Source organism: Ovis aries, chromosome 8 (genome assembly GCF_016772045.2).
Source record: "Ovis aries strain OAR_USU_Benz2616 breed Rambouillet chromosome 8, ARS-UI_Ramb_v3.0, whole genome shotgun sequence".
In the NCBI taxonomy this organism is placed as follows: domain Eukaryota; kingdom Metazoa; phylum Chordata; class Mammalia; order Artiodactyla; family Bovidae; genus Ovis; species Ovis aries.
The window spans coordinates 29,700,596-29,713,295 of record NC_056061.1 but is presented as its reverse complement, the minus strand read 5'-3'; positions in this window follow the sequence as shown (position 1 = coordinate 29,713,295).

Sequence of the window (12,700 nt, the reverse complement as noted above, 5' to 3'; positions counted from 1 at the left end):
CCTTCCCAAAGGCTCTCCAAGTCCTGATTTTTTTGGCTCCAAAGGTTTGGTTCTAAGGCTCAGGAAGCGCCATGCGCTAGAAGCAAAACTCCCCAGTGGACTCTGCTCCCATCAGTACATCAGTTCACCTGTAGGTCAGGAGTACTTCGTGAATGGGAAGAGTCAATCTGGTTTTGCTTTGGTACCTGAATTAAACATCAGAAAGTTTCTAAGATGGGAAGTACATGAATACCTAGTTCTAGTCAATGTAGATCTACCCCAACCCTCTTGTTTTACATATATATATATAAAAACTGAAGCCTAGAAAAGTGAATTGACCTGCCCAGGCTCCACACTGAGTTGGTTTCACTTGTCAAAAAACAAATATTCATTAAAAAAACATAGGCACCATCAGCAGTCTTCTCTAAATAACCATCCTTGGGGTGGATTCTGACAACTTAGTTTCTTTCTCTTGTGGAGCCTGAGGGATCTTGGAGGCTCCGAGTGTGGGTTTATGGTTATGACTCCATGGGAATCCCTTAGCCCCAGCCGAGTTCATACAGGGGCAGGCACCCAGCTGGGGCGGTCTGGTGCAGAGTCCCTGATAGCATTATTTATCTGGACTTGGCTGTAGACACCATCGCCCAGGATACTTATTCTGCTTTTGTCTGGAGTCCAAGACTGTCCAGCAAACATGTTGACCCTTAAGGAAACAAAAGCTCCATTTGTTTCAATAAAGAAAAGATTCCGTGGTGTCACATCAGACAGCACACCTTTTCCTCTTTCTCTGCCTTCTCTTAATCTCAGTGTTCCCTGAAATACAGAATCCTCTTGGGCTATCAACACTGTGTAGAGAGAAATAGAAATAATTATGCCAACATTTATGAACACGTGTTGAGTACAAGTACATTATTAGCCTCATTTACTCACAGAAGGTCCTAGTATTCTCCCCTTATTTTAATTGCATATAAGGATCTAAAAGCTCAGTGCGTTTAGTAGTCGGCCCAGATCATGCGGCCAGTGAGGGACAGAATGGGATTCAGGCCCAGGGGTTTGGCCCCAGAACCTAGGTTGCACGTCCAATCTGCAGAAAAACTGTTGACATCTTCAGGAATTGTCATTTTGTGGTGCAGTAATGCAGTTTTGTAAGTTCTTGGCAGTGATTCGGTTTGTTGTTCTAAAGTGGCCCTCATTTAAAACTAAGCCAGAGAGTTGAGTGTTCATGGTTACCCCTCTCCATTGCTTGTTGGTTGTGTGGATATGCTGAGGCCACTCTGCTTTCGGAGAAATTAGGCAGTGAATTCCCTGTTGGTTAGCAAAGGCCCACTGAACACACCCGTATGTGATGCCGAGGGTAGCCCAGGAGAGACCAGAGCTCACCGCCCCTGCCCCGGGTGGCTTACACATGGTGGGAAGGTGGGGTTGTGGAAAAGATGGACCACTTCTCAGTCTCAGCAGGACCTCTCTGTAGGTTCCTAGGGTTTATATGAATGTACACTTTGAGCCTGGATTCACAGCTACGCAAAGCCACCTCCTTTTGCACATGTTCCCTTGACACTGGATGGGCAGCCTGAGCTGTGAGCAGATCTGTAAATGCCACTGGTGCTGCCCAGAGGGCACAGCCAAAGGCCAGGGCTGGGGCCCAGGGGCAAAGGCATCAAGATTCGAACCTGCTTCCTGCCCTCTCCGGCTCCTCCTCCACTCTTAGCTTCAGCTTCCTTGACAAGCTTCCACAGGGTCCCTCCCGGGAATGCATCTACCCTGCTTACAGCTCTTCAGCGGTTCCCTGTGGCCTATGGAGTGGCACCCAAAACCCTCCCTGCTTTGGCCCCTGCTGTCTTTTCCAGCCCCACTGGCTCCCTGCCCTCAGCCTCACCTGCATACCATCTGCAGAATTAGGAACTGTTTCCTGACACCCCTGCTCTCTCTCCCACTCCTGTGTCTTTGCACAGGGAGCTGCCTTGACCTTGACTGTCTGTCCCTGTCTTCCCAGGGCAGTATCTGTAGCCCTTCAAGACTTGGCAACTACTCTGGGGACGCTTTCCTGGGGAGGCTGCAGGGCCCACTTCCTCCCCGCCCTGCTGGGCTGGGGCCCCTCCAAGCCCACCTCCGTCCAGTGCATAGCACACTCAGCCTGTCCAGTCACTCACCTGGCCATGCCTTTACAAGTCTGTGAAGTCCTTGAGGAAGCGGGTGCTGGTTTATCTGCCTTGTATCTCCTGGGCCCCGCATCTGAAAAGCCTTCCTTCTTGCTATTATCTGTAACCACAATGAACAAGCCAACCGCTTCAAAGCTTAGTTGCTGTCCCACCTCTCTATGGAGTCAGGCCTGCTTCCCCGAGGGGCAATTGGTCATTTCTCCCTCTGGCTCCCACGGCTCTTGTTTAAATGCACTGAGGCCTCGTCTCACACTGTTCTTCCCACATCATCCAGGCTCCTCAAGGGAGGGCACCTTGGCCTTCCTAACTTGGCATCCTTGAAGAGCTATTCTCCGTTTTTGCAACAGAAAACGTTGGCTGAGTTGAGGCTCTTTTCTCCTACCAGCCTAATGGGAGAAGAGGGCAGGGAACCCCGGAAACCAGAGCCGCCGTGAGGCAGACATGGGAAGGCTGCATTTGGAGTTTCATTTTGTTTCTGGGGCTCAAGAGAGGAGGTGCTGTGGCACCCCCAGTTCAGTACATCTTCAGGCAGCTTTTAAAAGCAAGACACGACACAAAAGGGAAAAGACTCAGCGCTGCCCCAAGGCCTCTGGGCTCTGCGGTGACTCCAGGCAATGGGACGGTTACACATTTTCCCCAAAAAAGCCTTAGAGATCATTCCTTGACCCTCGGGTACATATATAGATGGCAAGTTAGTCTTCGTCACCCAGAAATGGCCTCTTATTCTCTATCTTCACCATGGTGGGCGGAATGAGCAGTTGCCATCAGTGTGTGGAGTTCTCGTGAAAGGGGGAGCCTTGGCTGGTTCCCATCCTTAGGTGCTTCCTTTGTGCGCGGCCCCAGTTTTGCTACATTCGCTATTAAATTCTCATAACAACCCTGTGAAGGAGGCGCTAGCATGACCATCATCCCCATTTCACAGTCAAGAAAACCTGAGGCATGACAAAGAAGGAGACTTCTGTCCACAAATGGAGGCAGAACCCAGCAGTGGGCTCCAGGGGCCACGCTCTCTGTGCAGGGCCCAGGATGCCTGGCAGTTCAGGCAGAGTTCAGGTCAAGTGTGTGTGTGTGTGTGTGTGTGTGTGTGTGTGTGGTGGGGGGAGGGTGCTCAGTTGCTCAGTTGTGTTGTGACTGAGTTGACTCTTTGTGACCCCATGGACTGTAGCCAGCCTGGCTCCCTGTCCATGGGATTCTCTAAGCGAGAATGCTGGAGCAGGCTGTCATTTCCTACTGCAGGGGATCTTCCTGACTTAGAGATCAAACCTGCGTCTCCTGCATTGGCAGGCAGATGCTTTACCACTGTGCCACCCGGGAAGCCCCAGCCTTGGCACCCGAACCATGCACTTCAGATAGTTTTGACCTCTATATTGTGTTCAGAGAGGAAAAACTAATCTACTTCTCTTGATGCCTGGTTTTGAACATCACCAAAAACGCAACTGTCACTGTTTCCATAGGGAAAGTTTGAGGGAGATGGGAAGGAGCCTGGGCCAGCAGCTCAGAGAAGAGAAGAGAAAGGCACTCTCGTCTCGAGTTAGGTTTCCTGTGGCAGGAAGAAAGGGGGCATGTGGGCCAGGGGCTGGTTTCCATTCCCCTTATTCTGATTTGGGGAGCTGTAAGCAGGGCTTTCTCCTGTAGCTCTTGTTTGGATGGTGAAGGGGTGTCAAGTGAGAGCAGCGTGGGACTGCCGGGGCCACATAGGGCTGTGTCCCTCTACCCAATGGGCAGGGGGCTAGGGCCCGTCTTCACCATCACTTTGGGGCTGGACCACTGGATCTGAGGTCAGCTAGCTGACTGCACAAATGGACAAAAATGTTGAAAGTCCCCAAGTGCCAGACTCCACACAGGGCAGTCACTCAGATGGGCTCAGACAGTTCTTAATAAACCACACGCTATACAGTCAGTGTGACCCTCATTTCTGGATGAGAAAGATACAGTCCAGGAAGATTAAGTGATCTGCTCAGGTCACTCAGCTGATATGGAAGAAACTCACGATTTGGGCCCTCAGCCCCCACGTGCAGTGCTCTTTGATGGTAACACAGCTGCAGAAATACCAGTGTCAACTCGGGTCACAACTCAGTACGAATTTGAATCAGCCAACAGGGCATGTGCCTGATGACATCATTCCAGTCTGCTTCTAGACCTCTGGAAAGAGATCACCCTCTCTTTCCTCAACCATTCCTCACCTGCAGGGTAGGGCCAAACCAGCAGATGTGACCCCCTCCAAGAGGGAATGAACCTCACCAGAATAAACCCCATCATTAATCTTAATGGGCATTTACCCAACATGTTCTAAATGCCACTTTGGTTGCATTATTTTAGTTATGCCTCGTAACGGTCCTTAGGAGGTGATTACTATGATTATTCCCATTTTACAGATGAGGAAGCTGTAAGTAAGGGCAGAGCCTGCTGCTGCATCTGGGCGGTCGGATACCTGGCCCTCACCTCACCAGCACACTCACGTTTCAGCTTCCCTCTTGTGGATGGATGGATGGATGCCTGAAAGCATCTTGTGAGCACAAGAGCATTTAATTATTTTGAGGCCAAATCATACACTTTCATGTATGTCATCATTTTTGAGTGGCTGGAGCATCAATCCTGGAAGTCATGTGGACGAGCACAGAAGTGGTTCCCTTCTCCCTGAGTTATAGAAAAAGTTAATTGCCCATTTCTTCTCCACCTAACCTCCCATCAATTCCTGTCCTGAATGAGAACTCTTCTCTGCAAACCCTGCTGGCCTCGCAATCCAACAAATAGGAATGCTCAAGGGGATTCACTCCAAAGCTCTTTGCTGTGCTTACTTCCACTCGTGTGCTTCTTTTTAACAGCCTTGGAGCAAGGACCAGGGCTAATTCATCTTTGCATTCCCTTCACACACCTGTCACGCAGGGCATATTCAGTGTCAAAGGAGTCGTTGGATATGTAGATTCTGGCTGCTGCACCCCCCTTACCGTGGGACCCTGAGTCCCTCAAATCTCCTCCACACCCTCTATGTCTGTAAAACCCCCTACCCCATTTCCTGTTCCCCTCCAGGACGTTGGAGCAGCAGTGAGGTGCCACCACCTGCCCAGCAGCGTGGACAAGGCCAGCTCAGAAAGCCTCAGCTGTTTGGGGAGAAAAAGGAAAAACCACTCCTCATTTCTCCTCGCCTACTTCTCCTGCCAACACATCCTTCACGTTTCATTTAAATGTCCCGCGTAAGATAATTTCTGGTATTGGAAGTAGTTGAAAAAAAATTTTTTGTTTGGGGAAGGCTGGTGTTGGAGTGAATGAGTTCTGGAAGGCATGCCTTTTGACCTTGACCAAGAAAGGGAAGGTCAGTGCAGAAGCGTATTTAGCCACAAGCTTTGGATCATGGGATATTCTTATCCCTTTCTTTCTAGGTTTATTTAAACAAAAGGGAAAGATGATCACAACATAGAAAAATGAAAACAATTATAGGCAGAGAAAGCAGAGTTTCATAAAACAACAGCACCCAGGAGGGCCCCTCTGGATCACGTTCTCCCAGCACTGGAGTCCCCAGCCCACACCAAGACCTCCCTTCCCGGGCTCGGCCTATGCCTTACGGTATCCCCTTCACATTCGGTAGCTGGATTAGGGCTCAGGACCAGAGGCCAGGAATGCAATAAGATACTTTTCTACGTATTGATCCTTTTAAAAAAGAGTTTGTTTTCATGAAACTTTAATTCACTTTTTTTTTTTTTTTAGCTTTTTAGCCTAACTGCTACACATTTTATCCCTGTTCTTTGTGAAATGCTAATCCAGCCCAGGGTTTTCATTTTCCGGGTGTAACTTTTCAGAAATTGTATATCTGCATAGCAACCCAGCAAGGGCTGCCTATGTCACGGTATCATGTGTCAGAAAGATGAAAAGGACTCCAAACCCCAGCTCTCCACACACTTGGCCCTCCGATCCCAGGGCAGAGAGCTTCTTGGCCTTAATATAAATGGCAGGAGAGTCATTTCGGGGCCAGAGAGGTGCAAACTTTTATCTTGTTGATGACAGAAAACGACACATGACCTCAGCTCAGCTCAGCAGGGACGAGCAAACCCGAAACAAAGGCCGTATTTTTCTCTGCTCTCGTCCCGGCTGTCAGCTTCCAAGTGCAACCTGAGCCTGGATTCCGAACCCAGTGTCCAGATTAGAGATTGTTGACTCAGATTTAGTGGTGAAACGTGAGCCCAACTCTGTTGATGGCAGGCCTTGAAGGAGCAAGTTTAGTTAAGCCAAGAGAGATTGTATGTCAGACGAGAGCCTGGCTTCTCTTTATCACAAACTTCCTGATCTGCCTCTGTTTTAATAGTTTCCACCACCACCACCAAAAGAGAGACAGCGAGGGAGAGACAGAAACAAAGGTGGAGAGAGACAGAGAGAGGGAGAGACAGAAGGAAACTTTGCCTTCAGCTCATCTCCTCAGTGTCATAAATCAGGAAATTAACAAGTGTGTAACTGGCCTTTGCCACAGTCAAAGACAATAAGCTTTTTTGTGTTTTTTACCGGCGGTGAGCACTTAACAAAGTCAATGGAGAGCTCCACTCGGAAAGGATGAAAAATGGGGACTTGATCTTGCCACTTAAAGGATATTTCCCGATACGCAGGCACATGGCTTTTATGAGGCTCAAACATGGCTTAGAAACTTGCCTCTCTGGTCTGAAGGCAGGTCATTAAGAGAAATCATTACATCGCTTTCCCTGTCTCTGTCTCTTCGCTTTTTATTTTGGCGCCTTCCTGGCTTTTCCTTGGCTTCTGATTTCATCCCTCTTTTAGATTCTCTGTGCCTTCAGTAATTTATGTGCAAGATATTTTTCCCAACCTCCAAATGTTTTTCCATTTGGCAAACCATGTCCCGATGCTTCCACACAATGTAACTGTAGAGTTCATTTACACTAGAAAACACAAGCTTGGTTAATGGAAAAGCCGAACAAGCCGACGTCGGTGACCCCGGGTGCGGGGCCGATTCACAGACAATCTTCCAGGCCACCCCTGGGGACACGTGGGGGTGGGTGTTGGGGAGCACTGTCTTTCCTCGCTTGCCACAGCCGCTTGGCTTCGACCCTCCTTGTCTCCGAAGAGGAAAGAATTCCTTCCAAGCCCCTTTCTCGTATAGTTTTTGGAAGCTTCAGGGCACCATATGGAGAATCATTTCGTGATTCTCCTGATGGCTTTTACGTGAGCAGCTATAAATTGGATGGTTTCCTTCAGGTCTGCTATCCCTATGGAACCTGCTAAGGACTGTCGGGAGTAATCACTGAAGATGTTAGTCCTGTGTGTTCTCTATGGGAGAGAAAACTCAGGCCTCCTCCTGGCTGGGCACAGAGTTAAGAAGCCCGGGGAGGGGCTCAGTGGGGTGGGGCAGGCCATGCAAGCCTTTCCAATTGGTCACGAGGGTGCTTGGCCCCAGTGACTTTTTCATTCCAAAGTCAAGGATTTCGGATAAAGGTGGAAGTTGAGGCCCTGCCCCCCACTGGGTTTATGTCCAGTCACAGGGCACATCTAGACAACATTTTGGCTTCTGAAAGATGAGTTTTATTCATTAACTGGCACTTTTTCTTCCTTAGCAGTTGCAATGATGTAGACTAGACTCCCTGCATTTTACCTTTTAAAAGTGGTTTTCCCTCAACCCAATACTCTGTTAATTTAATAAGCCAATCAAAGGCAAATTGTTGTTCTAATAAGGATACAATTGAAAGTGGACCTGTTTAGATTGTTTATTTTGCTTGGATAGCATTTCCTTAACTAATTTCTCTGGCCCGCTGGATCAGCGCCAGGAGGGCAGAGGGTGGCTAATATCTTCTAGGGAACCACAAATGAATGAGGTACCAAGCCTTTAACCGGTTTCCCAAGCACTTCCTTTTAAAAAACAAAAAGTTAAATATAAAAATCATAATACTGAAGATTGGTTGGCTCTAGGAATTCATTCCCTTGGATGTAATTTTAGGCTTTTGTTTATCTTTCTTGATTGATAAAGTAATTATCAAAATTCGTTAGAAAATAATAGCCAACTGGTGAGAAAAGGAACAGTTGGAAGCAAAGCAGTGGAGGAAAAGCCTGCACAGACTCAGCCCCAAGCTTCCCAGTGAAACTCCGTGTAAATTCGTCTTCTCTTTTGCCTTTCCTGTCCCTGGGGGCTGATCATGGCTCTGGCTAGATAAAGCTTCTCCATCATCTGGTAGCTAATGAACTCCTCCAGAAAGGCTGCTCTTATCCTCCCTCCCCTGGTCCCTTCTCTCCTCCTCACCTTTTCTCCATCCCTCTTCACTCTGAAGTCTGCCACAGGCCAACCAGAACCCCAGCAGATGTTTGTATTTTATGAGCCAAATGGGAGCCTGAAGGATCAACCAAATACCAGCCCCAGTGAAAGATGGAACCAGGCCATCTGACATCAGAAACACAGAATGCCCACCCAGGCTGGGCTTCCAGGGAGCAGAAGGAGGGCTTGATAATGAGCTGGCACACCCTACGTGCTGGCCTGTTGCTCTACCTTCTGAAGAGCACACAGGGCCCTTTCATGGAGGCTTGGGGAGGTTGGGCAAGACCTTCCATGAGCTCCCCTCCCTGGAAGGCAGTCCTGGCGCACAGCAGCTTCCCCTCTCGCCAGAGCACCATGTGGTGCCCTGACTGTGACTCCTGGCCCAGGCACGAGCTGCAGGTTAAGGACCACTACCATTAGTGGCTTGGAAGTGCCATGTGGCTCAATAGACAGCCCTGCCTTCACACCACTGTAGGACCAAATAAGGAGAGTGGACAGAGTGTGGGGGGACAGATGGAAGGTCTAAGTTTCTGTCTAAGCCTCACCATTTATGCTGCTGTTGGCTGTGTTGGTTTTTATCATCTCTGAGGCTTGCTTTCTCCATTCGTGATATGGAAATCAAAATAGTCACTCGGGGTTACTTCCAGGATGAAATGATCAAATGTGCGCTAGCTCTGGGCCCATTCCTTCACTTTCTCTGCTCTGCCCTATATGGGAGGAAATCAGACTCTGACTGAGTTCAGCCAATGGGAATGGGGGAGAAAGGTTTCCTCCCCACCCCTCACCCCAGCCCCTCTGCTTCAGGCAGCTTTTCCAGTAGCAACTTCCTCTCTGCCGAGTCTCCTGTTCCCTCTGGAAAGCCCAGAGTATGGCAGGTCCCTTAGTGGCCTCCTCCCTTTGTTCCTCTGTCTTGGGGTAGTCTCACCACCCCCTGCCTAACTGCTCAGCTTGCCATCCCCGTCATCGAATTCCCTTGCATGTGAGCTGTGAGCGTAAGCACTGAGGTGCTTTCTGTTTCTCTGGTTGGACCTTAGCTGATAGAGTGTGTGAACGTGCAAATGTTTCTCACACCTAGAGGAAACAGACGTCCTGAAGATCTCAGCACACGAAGATCAAAGGGGCAGGGCCTCTACCCTGGTTCTTCTCACTCTGAAGCATCAGATCCTGGGCTTTAACCATGAGGTCAGGGTCTTCCTGCACCAGCTGTCAATCAGAAGCAATTTCCAGAGGGGTTCTTCAACTTGGGCTTTTATAAAGACAGAAAAATGGGATAAGATCTACATATTTTTTAAAAATCATACATTAGTTTAAAAATATACTATAATGACAATATCCAGTGGACTTCTGGTCTGCTTTCCGCACACTCTCTGCTAAGGCAACTACAGGCAGTGCAGCCTGGTCTGTCTAGACTCTTTCACGGTCGCTGACCTCCTGAGTCTCCTGCTACTCCTGTTCCACACCTGGGAGCATTTTCTCCTTTCCCAGCTTTGTTCTCCAGTTCAGTGAGTAAGCGTCCCTGTCCTACCAAGGAGGGGGTGTGTGTGTGTCCATCAGCGCCCTGCTCCATCCCTCCTGGGTTAGCTCAGCCCTCCGTGCTCTCTCTCTCCATCTGCCTTCTGTCTTCTGGTCCTTCTGTGCTGCGGGGATGGGAAGGTTGTGCTCCACTCCTTTTGGCAGGAAGTGTAACTTCCTCATTGAGGTCAAATCGAAAATGGATTTCCCCACTGGGCAGAGAGAAGGAGGCCCAACTTCCCTTTCGTGTTATTAATCAGTGCCCCTCCCCTGCCGGTGGCTGCCGGGCTTAGGACAGTCTTGCTTAACCATTTCTTGCTCAGCATCATGAAATCTCCAAAGGCACTGTGGGAGCTCTAAAGTGCTGGTTTTTGGATCATTGTGTTCTGTGTGCATCTCTTCTCGGGTCCTGGGCTACTGGTGCTGCGTGGGGAGGGGGACAGTTAGGACAAGAGTACTTTTGCCTGAGGAGTATATTTAATGCATTTTTCTCACTCCCATCTCCACAGGCAGATTTATGCTATTTCATCTCAAACTGACAGGCCTAGAAAGACATTCTTTATGGCTATGTCTCTCTCCTCCCCTTTGACTGGATTTCATGTCATTCCTATTGAAAGTATACTAACCAAACCACATGCGGGCATTTGAAACACACCTGCAACCTCACAGATGACATTGTACACTCAAGCGTAAATGGGGGTATCCTTAGTTTTGTGCTACCAACCTCTCCCGGATTACAGCCTTGCAATTTAGACTCATGTGTTCCTCACACAGTCATAAAATCCTAACACTTCAGATCTGGAATGGACTTGACTGTTCATGCCGTTCCTTGCACCTGTCTATGCACCTGAGAGAACTGAGCTGTGGACATAGGTTGCGTGACTTGGCCAGTGGCAGGTGGCCAGTGAGGGGCAGTGTCAAGGAGAGATCATGGGTCTTTAGGGACCTCAATCTAGTGCTCCTTCCAGTGACCACTATGGTGATTAAAACCAACAAACTTTTGTTGCCTTGATGCGTGTGAGTTGTGTTCCACTGACATGACACTCGGAGATTAAGTGTGCCCTGGTAAGTATTTAACCCTGGGCTCCATGGAAAATACTCAAGTGCATATACATAAATACACATGAGCTTTATAAATTTTTGCTAATATAAAACACATGTAGCACACAATTTACACATAATATAATACAACCCTCTTTGTTGTCAATTCCCTACTGCCAGTTAATTCTCACAGGATGTTTTTGTTGGTCTTGGCTGAATTCTTGTACCTGTACCTGGCTGCAATTGCTGAAGAAATGTTCAGTGGTGTTTTCTTGTACATTAGCCAACAAGACAAAAGTAAAGCCACAAAGACTCAAGTTGAAACTTTGCTTATTCTTCAGTGACAACAATGACATTTTCCTAAATCAGCTAGTAGCCTTCAAATATGGGGAGAATATTCTTTCAAGTTTTTGTGCTATTTGCAATATCACCGCCATAAATAGGATATGCTTTTGAGTTTAATCCTCAATATATTATTAATATTTTCCATCATCTCCCGAAGTTTAGACAACCAGCAAACAATAAATCAAGCCCTCGGGTCTAGCATATGCCGATTTCTGTAGCATGAATATTTTCATTATGATCAAGCTACCAGTGTGATGTCACTGAACTCGGAGTTGGCAAGACCTGTGCAGAGGCTCCAGGTTATGCAATATTTCCACTATTCAGATACAGTAGGTGTAGATAACCTCAAGAGCAGAGAGAATAGTATAATATAAGGTAGAAAATAATTGGGAAGTGGTATGTTTCGAGCATTGATTACTTTTTAACATCTTATTGAATTGTAATATGTGTAATTTAAATTTTAACAATGTCTGTATTTAACAACTGACTCAGAAAATTCCTGAAAATTAAGAATCAGCTCCTGTGAGCCCATAGGAGCATCCTCTAGCACAGCACTAGCAGGATATGGGTGGGAAGGTGCTTTGTTCCTGCTCAGGGCATGCAAAAGGGCACCAGGCTGAGGAGACCAGACACTGGCCACCTGGGTAAGAAGGCCTGGACAGAACTCATGTGAGGCATAGAGGGCAGATTGAACACCATAGATCAGATCCTAGGTAGCAGGTGAATAAAGATGGGGTTGAGCTTTTATATATCTTTCTAAACGTTACAGAAGGTAAAGTTTTAAATATTAGACAGTGTTGTTCCATCACCAAGTCATGTCCAACCCTTCGCGACTCCATGGACGGCAGCACTATCAGGCTTCCTTATCAGGGTAATTCAAAAGGAAATTGAATGGAAAAGGCAGGCAGGAGAAAGAGAAATAAGGAGGAAAAGGACTAGGGTTTTAAAATATCCTTTATGGAGAAAGTCATGTGCTGACCCAATCCCTAGGCCAGCTTTTGTGGAAGCTCCCACGGCCCTCCCACGTGTCTGCCTTGTGGGACACAGTGCTGGCCGCCCTGGGCAGTTCTCTTCGTGAGGACCTGACCTCTTACTGCTTTGGAAGTGGAGGATGAGATTACCAGAGCTTTGGATCCATTTTTGGATCAAATGAAAACGTCAGGCTAATCCTTAGCGTCTCCCTCTCGGCTTACAGATGCCGCCTCACCCTAGGGGTGGGGCGTCAGAGATCTAACAGTTCCCCTCCGTCCTAGGACGGGGCGGAAGGTCACATGCTGCTCACGAGGCCTACAGCGCCCCTCCCGACCTCCGTCAGCAGCACCTTATCTGCCCCGGGTGACCCAGTCTTTCCGGACAGCCCCAGAGTCACCTCGAAGCCCTCAGGGGCGATGTCCTAGACTGTTACCACTCTCTCCTC